The following is an 8,639-nucleotide window of genomic DNA, read 5'->3' as shown; positions in this document are numbered from 1 at the left end:
TTATTCAGTGACTGAGGATAGTTCGGGCAAGCAGGGATGGATTTTGGATTCAGCCTGTTCGTTTCACATCTGTCTCCATAGGGATTGGTTCTCTTCTTATGTTCCGGTGGATAAAGGTGTTGTGCTGATGGGAGATGATCATCCTTGCTGTGTCATCGGCATTGGAACTGTAAGGGTGAAGATGCATGATGGAATTATCAGAACACTATCTGAGGTACGTCACGTTCCAGATATGTCTAAAAATTTAATTTCTTTATCTGCTTTGGACAAGTCTGGTTGTTCTTTTTCTGGTGGAGGTGGAGTTTTGAGGGTTCTAAAGGGTGCTTTGGTGGTGATGAAAGCTAGCCTGGTTGGTACATTATACAGGCTACAGGGTTCTGTGGTAATGGGGTCGGCTGCTGTTTCAGTGTCCATGTCAGATTCGGATGTTACTCGTTTGTGGCATATGAGATTGGGCCATATGAGTGAGAAAGGTTTGGCGATGTTGAGCAAACGGAGTTTGCTTGGTGATCGGAGTATCTCGAAGTTGGAGTTTTGTGAACATTGTGTGTTTGGGAAGCAGAAGAGAGTTAGCTTCAGTACTGGAATTCACAAAACCAAAGGTACTCTAGACTACATTCATTCAGATCTTTGGGGACCCGCACGTACTGCTTCTAAGGGTGGTGGCAGATATATGTTGACCTTCATTGATGATTTCTCCAGGAAGGTCTGGGTATATTTTTTGAAGCACAAGAATGACGTATTTGCTATCTTCAAGCAATGGAAAGCTTTGGTAGAGAAGCAGACGGAAAGAAGGGTGAAGCGCCTTCGTACAGATAATGGATTGGAGTTCTGTGATGGTGTTTTCAATGAGTTTTGTAGAAACGAAGGGATTGTTAGACATCTCACAGTTAGAGGAACTCCGCAGCAAAATGGTGTGGCTGAGCGGATGAACAGAACTCTTATGGAGAAAGTCCGATGCATGCTGTCGAATTCTGGGTTAGCACAGGAATTTTGGGCAGAAGCAGCTGCTACAGCTTGCTACTTGGTGAATCGTTCTCCATCGGCAGCAATCGATTGCAAGACTCCTGAAGAGGTATGGTCTGGAAAACCTGCTAATTATTTAGATTTGAAGGTGTTTGGATGTCCTGCCTATGTTCATGTTAATGATGGTAAGCTTGAGCCTAGATCGAAGAAGGGCATATTTCTTGGTTACCCGCAGGGTGTAAAAGGATACAGAGTTTGGCTTCCTGATCCAAAGTCATCTAAGGTTGTGATTAGCAGGGATGTTGTGTTTGATGAGATGGCAATGCTGCATCCGAAAAAGGAGCTCGTTGTTTCAGACAGTATGCCAAAGCAGGTAGAGTTTAGGGTGGAGGAAGTAAGTACTTCACAGAATGGTTCAGTTTCAGGCCCATTTGAGACACCCACTCATGTGGAAGAAGAGAGAATTGAGGAGGTGCAGGAGCATTCGATTGCCAAGGATAGACCTCGCAGGGAGATCAAGAAGCCCTCTAGTTTAGCTGACTATGTCACTTTTGCTTGTGTTGCAGCATAGGAGATCGAGAGTCCCAGTGATCCTTGCAACTATTATGAAGCCATTTCATGTGAGGATTCTGCAAAGTGGTTAATTGCTATGCAGGAAGAGGTGGAGTCGCTTCATAAGAACCACACTTGGGAGTTGGCATTACCTCCAGAGGGTAAGAAGATTGTGGGATGCAAGTGGGTCTACAAAAAGAAAGAAGGCATTCTTGGTGTTGAAGATGCGAGGTACAAAGCACGTCTAGTAGCGAAGGGGTATTCACAGGTACAGGGAGTTGATTTTAATGATATATTTTCCCCTGTCATTAAACATACTTCTTTTCGTGCTTTGTTAGTGCTAGTTGCTATGCATGATTTAGAGTTGGAGCAACTAGATGTGAAGACCGCTTTCTTGCATGGTGAACTTGAGGAGACAATTTATATGCAGCAACCCGAAGGTTTCGAGGTTGAAGGAAAAGAGGATCATGTGTGTTTGTTGAAAAGGTCCTTGTATGGTTTGAAGCAATCCCCTCGTCAGTGGTACAAGCGGTTTGATGGGTTTATGGTTAGCAATGGCTATTCTAGAAGCCAATATGATAGCTGTGTGTATTTTAGGAAGTTGGAAGATGGCTCATTTATCTATTTGTTGCTTTATGTTGATGATATGCTGATAGTGGCCAAGAAGAAATTCGATATCAACAGATTGAAAGCAGAATTGAGTGGTGAATTTGAGATGAAAGATTTGGGAGCGGCAAAGAAGATTCTTGGTATGGAGATTGAGAGAGATAGATCTGCAGGTAAACTTTTCTTGACTCAAAGATCTTTTGTTGAGAAAGTTCTGGAGCGTTTTGGAATGAAGAACGCTAAACCTGTAAGTACTCCATTAGCTACTCATTTTAGATTGTCTGCTGATATGTCACCACAGTCGGATAGAGATATTGAGTATATGTCACATGTTCCTTATTCTAGTGTTGTTGGTAGTTTGATGTATGCTATGGTGTGTACCCGTCCTGACATTGCACATGCTGTTAGTGTTGTGAGCCGGTATATGGCTAATCCTGGCAAACAACACTGGCAAGCTGTCAAGTGGATTCTAAGGTACTTGAGAGGCACTACTAACACTTGTTTAGAGTTTGGTGGAAGTAAGGAGGGTGTAAATGGATATGTTGATGCAGATTTTGCTGGGGACCTTGATAGAAGGAGGTCCACTACTGGTTATGTATTTACTCTTGGAGATACTTCTATCAGTTGGAAGTCTGTTTTGCAAGCAACAGTTGCACTATCAACTACAGAAGCTGAATATATGGCTATAGCTGAAGCGGTGAAAGAAGCTATTTGGTTAAGGGCGTTGATAGGTGAGTTGAGCTCTGAGCAGGAGAGTACGGTCATCAATTGTGATAGTCAGAGTGCTATCTATCTCACTAAGGATCAGATGTTTCACGAGAGGACAAAACATATAGATGTTCGATATCATTTTGTACGTGATGTTATTGCTCGTGGAGATATTGTTGTGAGCAAGGTGAGTACTCATGATAATCCTGCTGACATGATGACCAAGGCACTTCCAGTAGCCAAGTTTGAGCATTGCTTGGACTTGGTTGGTGTTTATTGTTGAGCTTTGCCTTTAGGGGCTTTTGTGGAAGAGGATGGCAACTCTTATCGAAGATTGGATTTTTGTATGTTTTTTTTTTTTTTCATTCCTTATATGGAATTCGTGTCAAGGTGGAGATTGTTAGAGTTAGTGACCCGAATTCTTGTTGACCCGACCCGAAAAGCTCGCGGTGCGACCCATTTGGTGAAACTAATTTTGGAGAAAAATTTGGGGCTCTGTGGTGGAAGCGGAGGTCTCGGGGCCCGAGACCGTAGCCCACCACTGAGCCCGACGGGGGTGCGGGAGAAACAATTTTAGGGTTTCTTCAGTACAATATAAATATATTTTTTATGCTTTTGGGGTTTTTCGGCTGTAATTGGGGTTTTTAGGGTATCTCGAAATTTGGCTCACCTTTGTATCAATCTTTCGATATTGGATTTGCTTCTCCCTGCCCGTGGTTTTTCCCGTCAAGGGTTTCCACGTAAATTGTGTGTTTGTTCTTCGTTTTCTTTGTTTCCGTTGCTATTTGTTTTTCTCCCAATTCCGTAACATTCTACATATGACACCTCTGGGAATTACGTCGACATTGTTCTGCTGCCAAAAGTAGTATGGTATGCTAACCGTAATAATCCGGTAAAGATTAATGCGACCTTGGAGCTCACAACGTCCGATTTGGTTTTAAAAGATTCAGATGGAACTCCAAGATGGTCAACCAACATACGCGGTAAATCTGTGGTCGCCGGCTTAAACTTGACTGATACCGGAAATCTACAGCTTCTTGATAAAGATAACGTTGTTATCTGGCAATCCTTTGATCACCCAACTGACACTCTACTAAGAGGACAAAGGTTGAAGGCAGGACAAAAGCTCACGGCTAATGCTTCACCATCAAATTGGAGTGATATTGGAGGTTTGTATTCAATTTCTGTCACCAATGAAGGATTTTTTGCTTTCATTGAGTCTAACCCTCCACAACTCTATTACAATTTCCCTGTCGATTATGGTACAAGGGAGAGCACAGAGCCATGTTATGTTAGGAACATTAATGGAACCTTCAGTTTCTATTTACCTTCCTCTAATAAGAACGAGCTAGACACGATGACAGAAATAAATCCAAGTTTTTGTAGCTACTCCACTTACGGTAGTCCATTTATAAGATTGGAGTCCAATGGAAGCTTTCGGTTTCATGAGAATTCAGGGGGGGTGATGTCCTTGACATCAACGAATGTGCATATCCGATGGCTTGTGGAAAATATGGGGTTTGCACAAAATCAAAGTGTAGTTGTCCAGAAACTGAAAATCGGACAGTTTATTTTAAGCATATAAACATGATGGAACCAGCAATTGGCTGTTCTGAAATTACTCAATTATCTTGCCATGTACCCCAAGTTCAACATCACGGTTTTCTAGAGTTGGAGAATATTACATACTTCAGCTTCATACCAGAACTCGTAAATGTGGACTCCAACACTTGCAAACAGACTTGCTTGAAAAATTGCTACTGCAAAGCTGTTATATTTCATTATTATGGCTTAGATCGTTCCAAAGGGATATGCTATTTTCCAACCGAGATCTTTTCCTTAATGAGACATGAGGAAGAATCTAATTGTTACAGTTCCATCACATATCTTAAGGTACAAAATAATCTTCCTACTACATACATGAAGAAAAAGAGAATTCCAATTGTGCAGTTGGTATCCAGCTTTGGAGCATTTTTTGTTCTGTTCTCGGTTGGAATGTTGGTTTTCCTTTATTGGAAGAAAAAGCAAGCTAATGATGATGAGGAGGATTATTTAGATCATGTACCGGGAATGCCTGATAGATTTTCCTATGAGGATTTGAAAGCCATTACTCAGAATTTCCATAACAAGTTGGGGAGGGTGGATTTGGGACAGTGTTTGAAGGGACTCTTAGTAATGGCATGAAAGTTGCAGTGAAACGTCTCGACGGTTTAAGGCAAATCAAGAAATCGTTTTTAGCCGAGGTTGCAACTATCGGCAGCATCCACCATGTTAACTTGGTGAGAATGATTGGATTTTGTGCTGAAAAATCACACAGGCTTCTTGTTTACCAATACATGCGTAATGGATCTTTGGATAAATGGATTTTCCACAAAACTTATGAACTTTTATTAAGTTGGCAGCAGAGGAAGAAAATCATTCTTGACATAGCCAAGGGATTGAGCTATCTCCATGAAGATTGCAGGCAGAAGATAATTCACTTAGATATCAAGCCGGAAAACATTCTGTTAGATGAAGATTGCAATGGAAAAGTTTCTGACTTCGGATTGTCTAAGCTAATTGAAAGGGACAAGAGTCAAGTTGTGACAACCATGAGAGGCACCCCGGGCTATTTGGCTCCTGAATGGTTAGGTTCAGTAATTACAGAGAAAGTAGATGTCTACAGCTTTGGAATTGTGATAATGGAAATAGTGTGTGGGCGTAGAAATGTGGACCGCTCTCAACCTGAGGAAGCAATGCATTTACTTGCTCTGTTTAAGCAGAAATATGAGGAAAACCAACTGGTGGGACTGATTGATAAATGTTGTGTGGATATGCAATCACATGAAGCAGAAGTTATAGATATGATGAAAGTTGCAGCATGGTGTTTGCAAAGTGACTTTGTAAAAAGGCCTTCCATGTCAATGGTGGTGAAGGTGTTGGATGGTGTTATAAATATTGAACATAACTTGGACTATGACTTCACCAAAGCACCGGTACCTGGAGACAGAGGAGCAAAATTTGGCCACCAGGAAGAAAATCATGATAATGTTGCGACCTTATTGATGCCATCAGTTCTATCCCAACCACGGTAAATTATATAACATATGTCTATGATCATTTTCATGATTCGACTTCTACATGCTTTTTTAACAACTTTATTTTGACTATGTTTCTTGAATTTGTATTCATGGCTCTACATGTTTTTGTATCAACTTTATTTTGACTCTGTTTCTTAAATTTATATATCATGGTTCAACATGTGATTGTATCAATTTTATTTTCACTCTGTTTTTTAAATTTTTATACTGTATGCATGCTTGGAATATATATTAGTCATAAAGTAGTTAGGCGTTTAATTTCAGAAAAGGAATGTAGTTTCAGTTAGTGCTAATAAAGCAAGGAGCAATAATTTAGTAACTGAAGTTTGTACAACAAAATCATATGAAAACCATATCCTGTTATAAATTATGTAGAATTAAAGCTAGCTAGAAGTTGATCTTTTTGGTAATAAGCTAGAAGTTGATCTTGAACGTACACAATATGGATATGCCTCTGTATGTATGAGTCCAAGACCTGATTACAGGTGCTGATTCTCTATTTCCTTCTAAGATCATCATCTTCTTTAAATTGTAGTCTTCCTTCTAATATGTCTTCGATTTCCCTGTGCGCAAGAAGCATCCTAATCCTACAATCAATTGTGTGATTGTGCTACGTTAATAACAGAGTGAATGTATATATTGATGCAAAATATTGGGAATTTAAGATCGGTGGAAATAAATAGCCGCTTGCAGTTGGCAATAGCAATATTGATGAATTTGGTTAAGTATCAAACGATTTGAACACCGTTGTAACAGTTAAAGTGGCAGGGGATTTTTTTTTTTTTTTTCTCTCTTTCTCTCTCTCTTTACTCTAATTGGCCCCAAAGTTAAGTTTCTGGCCTGATCATCCCATGGAAAGTTAAGATGAAAAAATTTATTTCCCAATTTCCATTTAATTGGAAAAAAATTTCGGCTTCGTTGTAAAGCAAGACATATGAGGATCAGGTTCATAGGACATTTGGCAATTTGAAAAGTTAATGTCGTTAGGTAATATGGTTGATTTTTATTTTTTTAATCTAATTGTTTGAAATTTGTTTATCTTAAATATTTGTTGTTAATTAATAATAATTAGAGTTAATTGTAATGACTAATAAACTCTCTAACTATACAAAATATTTGAGATAAACAAATTATACACATAAAAAATTAATGATAATAAAAATCAACCATACTACTAAATTATACCTTAATAAATCTTTGTGTTAGATACACGTAAAAATGTTCTTTTGTTAACATTTTTATTTTATTTTTTTGTGATGGTGTTAGGTCTTGAAATTAATAAGTGGGTTTAATTAGGTGGTGGGTCAATGGGTGTGACTTTCAGTCAGATACTCGTAGTGGTGGACGAAGGTGGGTGGTAGGTGGGAACTGGGTGACCATTTAAGAGAGCTTTGGATGCCCGACTTGTTAAGTGGAGTCTTTCGTTCTTTTCCTTTTTCAAATATTACTTTCTAGTCTATTGGTTGACGGAGAGGTCAACAAGATATATTTTTCTAGTTCGACAATATTTCAACTTTCGAACGTACACGATACATATATGAATAAATTAGACAAAATTCAGTATGATTTTTTATAATCACCTTCAAAATTCAGTATGATTTTTTATATTCACCTTTAACTCCTAAGTCCAATTCACGTCAATTTGTTAAACATATATATATATATATGCACTGCACATGTACCATAAAACTGTGGAGCATTTCTAAAATTTGGTAAAAGAAAATTAATGCCCTGGTTTGGCATATATATATATATATATATAAGAAACAAAAAGAAGGTTGAATGGTATTGAACCTGTAAAAATTGAGTTGTCTTTGTCAATTCATATATATAGATATAAATTTATCATGATATTATAAGCCAAAATCTAAAACTTAATGATCATGCTTGAAAATTTCAACAAAAGCGATTTCCTTGGTTGGAGTCCATTAATATTTTTTTTTTCGGGTAACGATCGTTTTCAGACAAGAAAATGTAATTGAAGATATTTTAGTATTTTTCGAGGCGAAACGTGAACCTCAAAACGTTGAAAAGTATAAAAACTCAATTTTATATAATATAAGTTACTACAATTACACAAAAGAAAAATACAGTTCACATTTAAAATATATATATATATATATATAATTATATAAGTTATTTGGACAAATACACAAAAGAAAATTAGAGTTCAACATTTTAAAAAAAAGAAAAAAATTCTTTCAAGTTTTATGAATATAATTTAATACTTCTAGAAGAGACCTTAGTTTTGATCTTGCTTTAATTTGTTTAGCTCATTCTCCCTCATGTAAATAAGATTTAAAATTGTTACATGTAAACTCTATAAAAATATGTAAATTCTCTAGTCAATTGAATATATATAGTGGGAAAAAAAAATTAGAGACAAATCTCCCTATTACACACGCATACATATACATATATACAATTTGTCTATGGTGCGGACGGTTCTCATGCGGATCATAGTAGTAGTGACAGTTTTTCATAATATTAGTGACGATTTTATAAGAAACCATCGTTAATACTATAAAAAATTGTTACTAATATTACTATTCTCCTATGAACCATCATTTCCGTACATATATATATATATATATATATATATATATAGCTTAATGACAAAATAAAGAAAGGTTAATATAACTCTTCCTACACAAAGTAGACAGTAGCTTCTACCTGTTTCGTGAGAAAATGACGCTAATTTGCTGTGTTTGTGGTACATATATAGCT

General features: G+C 37.5%; 1 pseudogene; it reads left to right on the top strand.

Annotated features, from left to right (window-relative positions):
* Positions 1 to 4,168: 4,168 nt before the first annotated feature.
* Positions 4,169 to 6,022, top strand: LOC112491182 (G-type lectin S-receptor-like serine/threonine-protein kinase SD2-5; annotated as a pseudogene).
* Positions 6,023 to 8,639: the final 2,617 nt, after the last annotated feature.

Source organism: Ziziphus jujuba, chromosome 4, assembly GCF_031755915.1.
Source record: "Ziziphus jujuba cultivar Dongzao chromosome 4, ASM3175591v1".
In the NCBI taxonomy this organism is placed as follows: domain Eukaryota; kingdom Viridiplantae; phylum Streptophyta; class Magnoliopsida; order Rosales; family Rhamnaceae; genus Ziziphus; species Ziziphus jujuba.
The sequence above is the reverse complement of the archived record's forward strand: the minus strand, read 5'-3'. Positions and strand labels throughout refer to the sequence as shown.